We start from the raw sequence: 14,042 nt of genomic DNA, 5'->3' as shown, positions 1-14,042 counted from the left end.
ATTCGTTGACACCACTCTGTGATTTTACGTGGTCTTTCGCTTCGTGGCTGAGTTGCTGCTATTCCTAAACGCTTCTACTTTCTAATAATATCACTTATAACTGACCGTCGAATATCCATCAGGGAGGAAATTTCATGAACCGTCTTATTGCAAAGGTGGCATCCTATCACAGTACCACACTTGAGTCACTGAGCTCTTCGTCGGGCAGGAAATGTTTTGTAATGTATTTTTTTCTTTGATTTTTTTGTTCTTTTTTGTACTTTTCTATTAAAATTCTTTTGTATTTATATATATATATATATATATATATATATATATATATATATATATATATATATAAACACACACACACACACACACACATATCAGCCACAACATTAAAGTGAATAACACCTTGCTACAATTGCACCTGTCAAGGGGTGGGATATATTAGGCAGTTCTTGAAGTTGATGTGTTGGAAAAGGGAGAAATGAGCAAACATAAGGATCTGAGCTAATCGGAAATGAAGTGTCTGAATAAGCAGAATAATATATATTAATCCTGAGTAAAATTCTCATTAGAAGTGGTAACAATGTGTGTGGCCAGTGCACCTTGTGTGGATATCTCAAATCCTGGACATAAGTACAGAGTCAAAGTTGAGATGATCAGAATAGTGGTTATAGTAAAAAAATCTCACCCGACAGTTTGCACCTGTATACGGTGCTGGTAATACATCCACGTATGAAGTCAAAGTTGATGTCACTGGACATTATTGGATACTATTGGATTACATCATATTAGCGGATACATGACATTTTTCTTCACTCTTACGATCTGCCCAACTGAGATCAGATCAGTAATCAGAAGGGGAGGTTACTTTCCCTAAACAGTCAGCTTCTTCACAATATACTGTCGGTACCAAGGGCTCCAGGAACGCATGGCGTCCACTTAATATTCTACCATTTATTCGGGACATCCGTCTGTGGATGTACTATTGGCACCGCTTATAGGTGCAAATTGTTGGGTGAGATCGTTCTGATAATACCACTATTTTGATCAATTGAACTTTGACTTCATACGTGGGTGTATTACCAGCACCGTATACAAGTGCAAACTGTCGGGTGAGTTTTTTTTACTATTACCATTATTCTGATCATCTCAACTTTGACTGTACGTATATCCAGGATTTGAGATATCCATACAAGGTGTACTGACCACACACTTTGTTACCACTTCTAATGAGTATATTACTCAGGATTAATATATATTATTCTGCTTATTCGGACACTTCATTTCCGATTAGAGGTTATATATGTTACTACATTTAGTGCATATGGTACATACAATTGTTGTTTATCTTTTAAATTGAAATAAATCTATTTATATACAACGGAGCCTGCCATCAGTCATTGTTACTATAAATTATTTATATATGATATGCTTTATTTGGCACACCCTTATTGTTTTTTCTGTTGTTTCACACAAGCTTTGGCACCCTTGAGCAGGGTTGCGACAAATTACATATTTATAATTTTAATTTTCTATATAAAAAAAATATTTTTGTATTCTCCATAGGAGCGCTCAAGTTTTTGTTGTTTCCTTTATAAGGATCTGAGTGACTTTACCAAGGGTCAAATTGTGATGGCTAGATGACTGGGTCAGAGCATCTACAAAACGACAAGTCTTGTGGGGTGTTCCCCTATGCAGTATGGTGTCGGTTGTCATGCCACAGTGGTGGATTGGACACAGGCCTTACTGGGACGTTTCCCGGTAGGTCAGGGGCCTAACGAGGCTGCCTCGTGCATCAATTTTTTAAAATTGTCCTTTCCTTATTTTCTTTTTTTTGCCCCCGGGGGGGTCACGGGGAGAGGTGCAGGCAGTGAGCACTTGGGTGGTGATGATCAAAGGCATCAGTGGTCAGTGGAAAGCAACAGGCAGCCAATTGTGAGGCTGCCTGTTGCTGAAAGGTCTTAGACAGGAAGAATTCACGTCACTTCCTGTCTGCCTGAGGAGCTGTAAAGAGACCGGGTGTTCTACCCACTTCACACTGGCTGGCCACCCACGGGTGCCTTACTATGCTAGGGAAGCCTACCCAGTACCTTCTAATGGTCCTATAGTCACTCAGGCAAATGCAGTTAGAAAGTAAAGCAATACACTTATTGTAATAAATCCAATCACTAGAATATTATATACACAGTAAATAAATGCCAGGCCGGTTTACCACATCATCTGTCCCTTACCCCACTAGCTTAAGGAGTTACTGTCACCTGGCTGTCCTGACTTGAAGCCCCATGGATCTGCAATATAGTCCACTGGTAGAGAACAGAAACTTAACACTAAACCTTGCACCTTCCAGAAATCAATCCACAGAATGAACAACCCTCCCCCCTGGAGTGGCTCCTTATATCCAGGGCTAACCCCTGGCTCTCTCCCTCTTATAAATTGATGTGTGCTGGATTTGGGTGTTGAAGGAGGGCAGTGAAGACAAGCTGTGCTTCCACAGAAGCTCCCCCACTGAGTTGCAGACAAAATGCCAGGATTAGTCCTGTGGAGAACAATGGAGCTAATTGGCCTTCCCCACCTCCAGATGTAGGATAGTAGTCAGCCCTCACCTGTGTCCTGGAACTTGATTCTTACCAATAACCCACCTGGCTTCACTTTAATAGCAATGAACAACAACTTTACTGCAATATCAACAATATACAATAACAATATACATATTTACAAAGAGCTACAATGTTCCCTTATCCACATGTAATTAAACACTGCATTTGTACTCTGATGAGCTGGGGAACATAAATAGGGCTATAAAAAGTACATGTTGTAAAGCTAAACATTTTGTGAGAAACGAGGGACAGGCTGGTTGAGGGGATATCAAGCTTGTTATGTCACAGGTGCAATGCAGCAGAACAACCACTGCAACTAAAAGTAAGTGAGAAATTTATAGGGGGGGGAGGACAGACAGAGAAAACTATAGGGAGGCTGCACAGAGAAAACTGTAGGGGGAGGCTGCACATAGAAAACTATAGTGGGGGCTGCACAGAGAAAATTATATCGAGTGGGAAGGGGCTGTACAGAGAAACCTATTGGGAGGGGGGCCAGACAGTGAAAACTATAGAGAGGGGGCTGTACAGAGAAAATTATAGGGAGGGGGGGATGTACAGAGAATACTATAGGGAGAGGAGGCAGACAGAGAAAACAAGAGGGAGGGGGGTCCGACAGAGAAAACTATAGGGAGTTCGGCTATACAGAGAAAATTATAGGGAGGGGGGCTGTATAGAGAAAACTATAGGGAGGGGGTCAGACAGAGAAAACTATAGGGGAGTGCTACACAGAGAAAACTATGGGGGAGCTGCACATAGAAAACTATAGGGGAGCTACACAGAGAAAACTTTAGGGAGGGGGCTGTACAGAGAAAACTATAGAGAGGGGGGCCAGACAGAGAAAACTATAGGGAGAGGGGGCAGACAGTGTTATGCACGTATTGTCGCTATCCAATAACGATTGTCGAATCTCGATTTGTGTTTCCAACGCACAAATATTTATTCTCAAAAAGTAGCAGAATAATTCAAGCAAAATAATAATAAGTACAGCCGTTACTTATCGCAGGCGCCCTGGATCCAGTGAACAGTCATTCAGGTCTGAACTCTGTGGTCAAAAGTATACTGCTCACTAGATGAAGAGCTCCTCTAATATATGGAGTCAGAAATACAGTAAAACAATGCAGAGGACGTGGCTTGCTTCTATTGGTCCAGGTTTCAGGAAGGTCCAGGGTATTGCAGATCATAGGCTAGTTCAAACCAAAATATCCAAAGGTGGGGGTCATCTCTCCAGGGGATGTGCTCCGACTTTCACGCCAAGAATCCAGTCTCAACTAGTCTATTAGCATTTTATAGTCAGTATTACCTTAAACATTTATTCCCTAACATCGCTAACTAGAGTATGCAATGTGCGATCTCTTCGGCGAAGGAACCGAACAACTGCTGATGAATAGGGGATTAAAATGATACCAGACATGACATTTCCTTTAACCTGAACCATATGTTTTACTAACATGCATATAACTTATAATATTAAACATGAATACTACTATATTTCGACATAAATAACTATGTGTTGCAACTACAATTAATGTGTACTATTTACAAATGTGTGCGTTTGTGCGAATGTGTGCAAAAGTGTAAAAACTGTTGTTGCCACGTGTTGCGGCTGGGTACGCCTTTCCACTCCGTAGCGTGCTCTACGCATCTTTTTTAATCAAAGACAACCAAGTTTGCTCGATATTAATTGAAATGACTTTATCCAATTTGCTGACTTCGACAACAGAGAAAACAATAGGGAGGGAGGTCAGACAGAGAAAACTATAGGGAGGGGGGCTGCACAGAGAAAACTATAGGGAGAGGGGCTGCTATAATGTGTAAGGAAATGGGGGGTGTCTTAATAGTACATGGGTAGGAGGTAGGCTATTAATTTAATGGTTGAGTTTAGGTGGGGGCTAATTAGTGGGTGCCATTTTATTTGTTGGTGGGGCCTCTTAAATTAAGATGGGGTTACGGGACCTTTAATTTAATGCTGTGGTTGTTTGGGACTATTAATTGAATGTAGGGCTGAGTTTGGGGAGTAGGGCTATTTATTAAATGTGAATATTAATTATTTTAATGCCGGTAATGGTTGTAAGAAATGGTTATATTTATTAAACATAAATCCTATTCATTTAATGTTGGGGTTGGTTGGAGGGAAATAGGTCTATTTATGAAATGTGTATACTATTAATTTAATATCAGGGCTAGATGAAGTGAAATAGATCTTTTTAACAAATGTGAGGGCTATTATTTTAATATTGGGGATGGAGAGAGTGCTAATTATTAAATGTGGGTGCTATTGATTTAATGGTTGGAGTTTTCTAAATTTCATGTACGCATTTTTTATTTCAAATAGGGCCCCCAACATTCTAAGATCCAGACAAGTAGCAACCGTTCTAAAGACACCAGCAGCCACAGGTGCTGAAAGTGACAGGAACAGGTAGGATAAAGCAGGACAGTCTGCCAACAGTCCTGAATCTGGTGGGGCAGTCCCAAATTTGGGTTACTGTCTCGCTTAGTCAGGATTTGGTCCGGCTACAAGGATAGTTGGGAGGTATGTACAGCTTCACACTGTACTGCTCATAAAGGCAGAGCTGCATGCACCTAACAGTAGTGCACACAGTATTGCCTGTGTATTTGTCTAAAATTTATCTAAAGTGATAACCCCCCCTGTTTTAAGTGCCCTTCCCCAGAGCATTATTCCAGTTCTGGTGATAGTGGTAGATGGTGTTACTAGGGAACTAAACTAGTATGAGCAGAGAGGCATAAACCAGATTATGCAAAAGGATTCATGTATTTTTATAACACAGGACGCACAGCTTTTTCCCTGAATTGCTTTAGAAATGACCCACTGTGTATTAAGTAATCACATCTAGGGTTTCCTAAATGTTACTACAACCAAGTTTCAGTTGTTCTTAATCCTGCCTACTTTTGTGTTGAACCAACCGACAATGATTTGGTCCCACCTACATGAGGCCACTTTAAGAATTTTTCCATTGCCCCTTTACGTTCCCAATCCATCCCTGCTGTTTCTGAGGTTTGTACCCAGCTCTCCAGTACCACCGCTCTGCTGCTACCCAGCAGCTTTGGCCAGTGTGATAGGCCAGGGGGGATCCATCCACAGCACCCTAACCCATAGTAAGCGGTCAGGGGTACCAGCCCAAGTGTACCAGCACGGGAGTACACTAGCAGTGACAGTGAACCAGAAGGAACGTGTTTCTGGGCGCCATAACGAAGCAGCAGGCTCCTCCTACTGCAGCAGGAGGGGCGTATTCGGAATAACGAAAGGGGACGGTGGCAAAGTAAGTCCATCCGGTTCCCAGCAACAACAGACAGGGTTGCGGTCCATCCTGTCACACATATCTACAAGTGTATAAATGGGAACCTTATCCTGTCGTTGCTTGAGAACACTATTTTGAAATACCCATTCTTCTTTCTCTTTCAACTCAAGGTCTCCAATTTTTGCAAGAGGATGCTTGAGAGCCCTTTTCAACCGTAACTGTACTCTGATGGTGGAGTGGGTTTACTGGCATACACCAAGTACTACAGAACCTTTTTATGGCTAGGTGGACTGCAAGCCAGTAAAACCTGCATAGAACTTGTTTTCTAGTTCTATCTTCCTCTAAGTGTCCGCCACTCACCTGGGTGTGTATTACCTCAGTTGAATATTTACCATGCTTCATCACAGCAGGAAAACATCTGATGCAAAAGCCATTTACTAAAAAGACACAAACTATAAGGATATCAGTTCTTGTACAGGTGTGTTATCTGTGGAATTACTAATTGGTCTACCTTGTTACATTTATTGCAATCTATTGTTTGCAATAAAGATTGTCCAATGCGATTGTATTGTATGTTGTAAAACATTATTTAGCCTCTTTACCACTTTATAAAAAAACCACAATAAGGAGAGCCAGTCACCTTGGTTATATCAAATTAAAATTAAATAGATATGACAAAATACGCTCAGATTCCTGATAATCATTAAAGAAACATTTATTTAACATAAAATCAATAAAACATATTAGGGCTGATACATTAAGTAAAGTAAGGCAAAAAAGGGATGCAAATTATATTTTTAATTTGCACACAAGTTAAATATTGGCTGTTTATTCATTTAGCAAATAATAGCTTATTTGTACACTGAAATTTAAAGGTGATCTAGGATATGCTATACCCCAAATATAAATCTGCAATCGCATTTTAAATTTACATCCCCCTCCAATGCAAAGTTACTAATTTTTTGCTTCACTTTCCTTAATGAATTACGGCCATTATGTATATAACTATATAGTTATTATCTCCAAACTTATTTAACATTGATATCACATATGGAATATGTAAACAAATGCATATGTTGATGGGGTTGTCCAGGGGCGCACGCAGGAGGGCTTTCTGGTTCTCCAGAAACCCCTCCCCTCCGCGAAGAACGGTGTCCCTACATAGCGACACTATACTATACAGCAGCCGCGGTGCAGTCAAAGAAGCGTCCGCGGCAGTGCTGTATTGTAGTACAATACAGCACCGCCGCGGACACTTCTTTGACAGAGCCACAGCTGCTGTTCAGTGCAATGGCGCCGAAATGGAGCTGCTGCGCATGCGCGGTCGCATGCGCAGCATAATATAATATATTACATAATATAATATATATATAATATATATTAAATATACTTATATCAAGTCATATCTGGACATTGTTAGTAATTCAAACATTACCTGGAGGGGTTGAGTTGCCATCTCACCCCCCTCTTTAACTAAACCGTTCGTTATGTGATGGACTGTATGATATCCATGTTTCTGGTAATTCCAATATGAAGGCTAAAGTGTCCAAACTGTAAATATAACTACTTAAAGCAAGCCAATAGTTAGAAATAAAATTAATAAGATGCAATGCTTTCCAGGACAGATGACAGTAACCTGTTTATTGCTGCACATTAGGACGCTGGTGGTTTATGAAGATCTCCTAGATACACACTGTGCACAGCTGACTTCGGGACTGAGAATTCTTCCGTGCAAACAGATAGCCAGAAAAAATATATGCCTTTCACAACGGGTGGGGTACGGGTTTCCGATACTGATGACACCGACACAGATGACACCTACAATAAAAAAACGATTGAATGAAAACTTACCTGAAAAACGACCGTGCAGATCTCCGATGCCAGCAGAAGAATGACAGCACCTCCTTCCGACTGTCCAGATCTCCGGCACCACTATGTGATGTCAGTGCGCCCTTCAAGCCTTTCAATTTAAAACAGCATTGTCGGGACCCCGCAGGGTTTAAACGGGGTCCCGACCAACTCAGTCTGCATTTCCCCACATCATATATCAATCACTTTATATTTTATATTAACTAAAATAAATAGATTAAGCTTATTTACATGTTGTTATTTGCAATGATAATTATTTGATTGCTTACTAATCTCATCAAAACCGATATTAGTGTACAGAAAATATTGATTACCACCTTCATCCAATTATTAAACTTCAGCAGTCCACCCTTGGAGAGTATAGCCAACACTCTAACCCTTTCAAGTTTCTATTGCAGAATTATAATGTAACATTTTCTGTGATACCAGTCTCTCTTAGCACCATCATATTGTATTTTCTGTGGTCACCTCAGTCAAATGTTTACTATGCTTCCACACAGAAGTAAAACAGTTGATACATAAGTCAATTACTGTAAAGACACAAACTATAAGGATACAGAGCTTGTCAATACCAGATATCAGTTGTTGTACCCATTCTACTAAATCCGTAAAAAAAAAAAATGATGAGATTTAACCATGAGATCCATCATACTACTTTTTCCCCTATTTCATATAAAGAGGAATTGTGGGCCTTATGAAATTCCCATTTTAACTGTAAGATCTCATTCATTTTACAGTCAATTTTTTTTTTAGGGTTGTCAGTATTATTTGTGATGTAAGTGCAACATTTAACACAAAACTGCGTGGATAATGTCCCACAATATCCACCAGTAATTAGATAATTTAGTACAAATCTATGTTGCACTAACCACCTCTTATAAGTCTACAGCTGCTTACCTGTATACCTGAATGTGTCATTATACATCTCAGTAATATTGTCAATTAGCTTGGCCAGATCCTCGATGTATTTATAATTTAGGGTTCCCCGAGTACTCGTGGTGGGGTCCAATGCAACTATGATCTGAAACCCTGTGGTTTCTGTAATTAAATTTGCAGCTAAAGGTTCTTCACCTGGAATCATATTTCTTTTGACTTTGTGTTTATACTGTGTATGAAGGTAGGGTTGTTCTATGAATGTCAGTCATTTTATCATTATTTCAGGAACTACTTTTCCTAGAAAACATTTTCCATTGGAGAGTTATCCATTTATGAGCCCTTTGCCCACAAATGTAATATACATCATCTGGAAGGATATAAGGCACAACACGGTTATTTATAGTGTTACACAATGTTTTTGTAAAATTACCCATACATAATGCTTCCATCTTCCAACCTTTTCTGAATTATTGACTTTTCTAAAGTGGACAAAATGGATCCTCTTTTCTGCTACCTTCAGAGATGTTGTGCTGGTCATCAACACTTGGGCCTTCCCACCTGTCTGTTAAAGAACCAGAGCATTGTAACTTGTAGTTCATAACATATTTCCCAAATTCAACATCATGACAGTTAGGGCCTGAGTCATTACGGAAAGTGTCTCTGTTTTTTGTGCGTATAGTACACAATTCCCTTCTGCGCATGCCCAGATCGAGGACACCCGGCCGTCAACGAAAACAAGTCTGCTGCGTATGCCAACGCAAATGACAGTTATGACGGTCTACGATTTTGGGGAGGGGAAGGGGTGTGTGCCCGCACTCATTGCACAATGTGGGCGTGCTAAACTCAAGCAAATACAGCCACGTTGGAATGAAGCTCTGCGTGTGTTAAAGTTTCTTGTTTTTCTGCCGTATCTCTTGCACTAGCTAATGGGCTAGTCTAAGTCCTGATTCAGTATTGTATGCATGTTATATTAAGTGTCTGCAATCAGGAGCAACTGTAAAAATTTATTTTATGTACAGTAGACATTAAGGACAGCCTAACCCTAATGTTTTTCAACGGAAAAAAAAAAATTCTTACAATTTTTTTATTTATAGAATTTACATTTCTAATCATAAATGACTATATTATTGACAGGTAACATTAATTGATTAATATTTTTTTTTTCTGTGCGCTCTTTTGAGATTTCATGTTCCAAATACGTATTGTACACATCCTGCAGTGTCTGGTCTAGTACAGCAGAGTGAACCTACACCCATAGTCAATACCTTGAGATCTTGAGATCTGCTCCTTGCTGACTCCGGGAGTATGCAGAGCGGATTTACGTGCCGTTGAGAACAACTGCATGAAGCACTCAGTATGCGTGCCTTCATGACTCAGGCCCTTAATGTCTGGCATGTCAGGAAACAGTATTTTGAAATTCTTTTGCTGTTGTCTCAACTGTTTGCTCCACTTTATAAGATTTGAACAGTCACTTCATTGTTACATTTTAAATTGAAAGACATCCCCAGAAAAATATGTACCCTAATCACTTTCAGTGATTTTAGGGACTCAGTACCTACAAAGAAAGTCCTGAACGATTTTCTTAAGAGTGAAAACAGCAATATTAGAAGCAGCTGAATATGCTTCTACCCAGTTAGAGAAAACATTGATACATGCTTGTACATACTTGAGATTCTTGAAGGCTGATAATTGGATGAAGTCTACTTGTATGACCTGGAAATGCCCATTTGCAGGAGGAATATGGGAAGGCTCTGTTGGTATCGCTCTTCCCATATTCTTTATTAGACAAATAAGACAAGTCATTGATTTCTTACTAGCCTGTGATAGGAAACCAGGTGCATACCAGTATGTTCTTACCAATTTGCACATACCCGCTTTACCCAGGTGAGTCAATGAATGGGCTGCCTCTGCTTAGCTTGCAAGAGATGCCTTGGGAGCCACTAGCCTACCTTGTCCATCATGACAGAGGACTCTTGTCCACATCCCTTCAACTTCCAGACAGCCTTCTCCTGTAGGGGATACAAATCCTACATTTCTATTAATTTATGTAATCTAAGAACTTCAAAAGTCATTAATTTGTCCCCCCTCCTATACTAAGATCCTGATGTCTTTCATCCTTCTTCCCTATATCTCCACATTGTTGCTCCCCAATGTCTAATAACACTACAGAGCTTAATGGCTCCTTAAGAAACGCCACAAATGCCACCACAGTGTTTTATCTTATTGTCTGTTTAGACTGAATATTGACCACCACCTTTATAATCCCGATATCCTCTGTACCAATAGGAAGACACTGTTATGCTTTCTTATTCATGTATCTGCTCCCCTTGTTTTTGACCCACTCCCGTTTGTTCTTTTTTCTTTCTGTACCCAACAAACTTTCCTCAAATTTACAAAAATACTCAATAAAAAAAGTCATCAATTTGGTCACATTTGCTTTTAGAGATGAACCTGCTGCTCTTTTAGCAGCCTTATCTGCTCTGTCATTACCAAGTGATATGGGGTCCCTGTCGTATGTTTGTGCTGTACACCTGATAACAGCTACTTCCTTGGGTAGTTGTGTCACTGTCAGATGTCCTTTTATGTGGTGGGAGAGCACTACTGGTATGCCTGCTGCTGTCATAAAATTCCTGTTGCCAGAGGGCACCATTGTCATGCACTACCCCCAAGGCGTACCTAAAGTCAGTGTATATATTAGCTGATTTACCGTCTGCCAACTCACATGCCCTTCTCGATATCATGAGTTCAGCTACCTAGGCTAAGTGAGATGGGCCAAGGGGTTCAGCTTATTATTATTATTATTACTATTATTATCATTTATTTGTTCATCTTATACAGTACCTACATCATCTACAACAGTATAACCAGTACATAATTCTCCTATGTCTGTCTGTCTATGACAACCCCCATTCCTATTAAATGTAAAAAAAACATAAAATCTACATTTTCTAATGGGGTGTCACATATGTCAGGTCTTGCGGTAAAGGTCTGATTCAAATATTCCATAAAATCATTTGTATCTGTATACCTGCCAGATTCACCTTCAGCCCGAATCTCCTTTACTTTCCTTCCACACTTTGTGGATCTCGAGACACATTTGCAAATCTAGTTTGGGCAGAATTCAGGAGGGGAGATACCGCAATTGGTGTATAGACAGTTGAGTCATGTCCCAGTACTAAGTTGTTGCTCTAACTTATAAAAAGAGTAGTTTCTTATACACTTCCTAAACATGTAGGGAGAGATATTGCTACAATGCCCAATTGTGCACTATAGTAGGCTACTGGTCTGCTAGCGTCACCATGTTGTTTTGTCAAAAACTCCTGCAGCACAACCAGCAGCTTCAGTGCAATATAAAAGTACAAACCTGCAGCTGGTTTTTCTGCAGTGTCATGTATTATAGCTTGAATCCTGTCAGTTGTCAAAATGTCTTAGCCCCTGGGTGAGACAGTGCCCCATGTATTTTGTCTGACATGGCTGTAATTTATCCCTTGCAATCTTGTGCCCTGATTGTGAGTAATGAAGAAACAAATGTTTAGTATCAGACACTGATAACATAAATGAATCAGAACACAGAAATACTACATTTACATACTGATCCCATTACTTAATTGAAAAGATTGCAGTCATGCAAGGCTTGTGACAAGATACTGAGGCTGTGTATAAACCCTTGGGATACTGTCTATGTATATTGTACCCTTTTATAAGAGAAAGCAAAGAGGTACTGACAGTCAGAAAGGGTAGAGACGGAGAAACAGTAAAGAACAATAATAGTGAAATGGTTTGCAGATAATAAAATTTGTATCAGAATGCCAACTGGAATGGGCACTACTGTGAACTGGCTCTCGACTACTTTATTAATCCCACTTAAATCTTGAACTAATCTGCAGCCCCTCGCCCATTTTTTTTTTATCATAATGGGATATACTTTAGGTATCAATCCAGTATCATGTCCACTTTAGTCCATAAGGGACCCAGTATATGTGACAATATTTCTTCTACCTGTGATGGACTTGTCTATAACAGAGTAGTGCGACATTATCCCTTGTGGGGTTTCCAGTATATCTTGTGCTTCCTGTGCATGCCTTCATGGAATATTTAAAAACACATCAGAAGTACAGTATACAGCACACCCTTTTTACATAATAAATCTCAACCAACTATGTTAGTATGAGCTGCTGCAGCTAGAAGGAAATTATATTTAGAAAGCAATTGGCCCAATAGAAGCTTCTGCTGGTGCAATCAAGGGATAATGGTGCATTTCTTCTGCAACTCCCACAGTTGGAACGGTTTCCCTAGTGATAAACAATTTAGAGAGCAAATTAATACATATCTGGATGTCCCTGTGTCTGAGAAAAAAAGAAATTTAATTATCATTAGTCAATTTAACCATCTACAGATTACACGTGCAGGCCAGACTTCAGAGATTATCCTGCCTATTCATGACATTTGTTGCCAATGAATGAGTACATATTTTAATGCTAATCTATCTCTAGTCTATTGACCATTCTTTGACAAATACTTTGTCTCCTGTTATCTACATGAGGATGAAAGGGCTTCTTATCCTGTCTGCAATTTATAGCAAGATGCCCTTCTCTCCCACAGTTACAACATTTTACTGTGTACTCCTGCGTACTCTTGTGTTCGCTGTAACGAACGTTGCTCCTGCAAAGTAAGTAATTTTACTGTCATTAATTTATCACTCTGCATTACCTTCTTTCTGACAATATTTTTCATAGGGTCCGGGAAATCCGAGATAATAGAATGCAATTTAGATTTACTCCACCAGCAATGGCCAAATATCACCTCATCCTTATCTGCTTTATCATTAGGAACAGATATTGTTCTAACTGGGTGCAAATTGACAATATCACTACACCCGCAGGTTCAATAGCTGAATCTACTGTATCTGCACAATGGAAATTTTTGTGCTTATGTGGGAGGGGTTTACTAGGGTTTGTAGCAGATATCTGTAATGTATGAGCTACTGCAGATATTAAAATAGACTTTTCCTCATCACCTTCGATAATACATTTGTATTTTTCCAAAACAGGGTATAATTTACACGGATCATTATTTTCCCTGGCTGCACTTTGGTTACTATCCACATAAGGTGGGGGTGGTGCTGTTGCCTGCTCAGATTTTAAACTATTTTCTTTATCTGCCTGTGCTAATTTCTTGCACCAAACTGTGCCTTCACACTGCCACAAATTGAAATACATAATATTTTCTTGAACTAATCTTTCATATCGTGTCTGCCTGGCTCCCATGGTCTGTGGTCCTTCAGAACGCTAGGGTAGGACAAGAGAATAACGATTCTTATTTATAGGAGCCCCAGATGTTTCTCCTTTAGTATAGCCAATACAGTCACATGCCCAGGATTTGTGCATCCGCAGAGCTTAAACGTTTCTAAAGTGATGTTCCCCCATTCTTACCACTGGCTTTTAACACTTACTTC

The sequence above is a fragment of the Mixophyes fleayi genome, chromosome 2, assembly GCF_038048845.1.
Source record: "Mixophyes fleayi isolate aMixFle1 chromosome 2, aMixFle1.hap1, whole genome shotgun sequence".
Classification (NCBI taxonomy): Eukaryota; Metazoa; Chordata; class Amphibia; order Anura; family Limnodynastidae; genus Mixophyes; species Mixophyes fleayi.
This window is presented reverse-complemented; position numbering follows the sequence as displayed.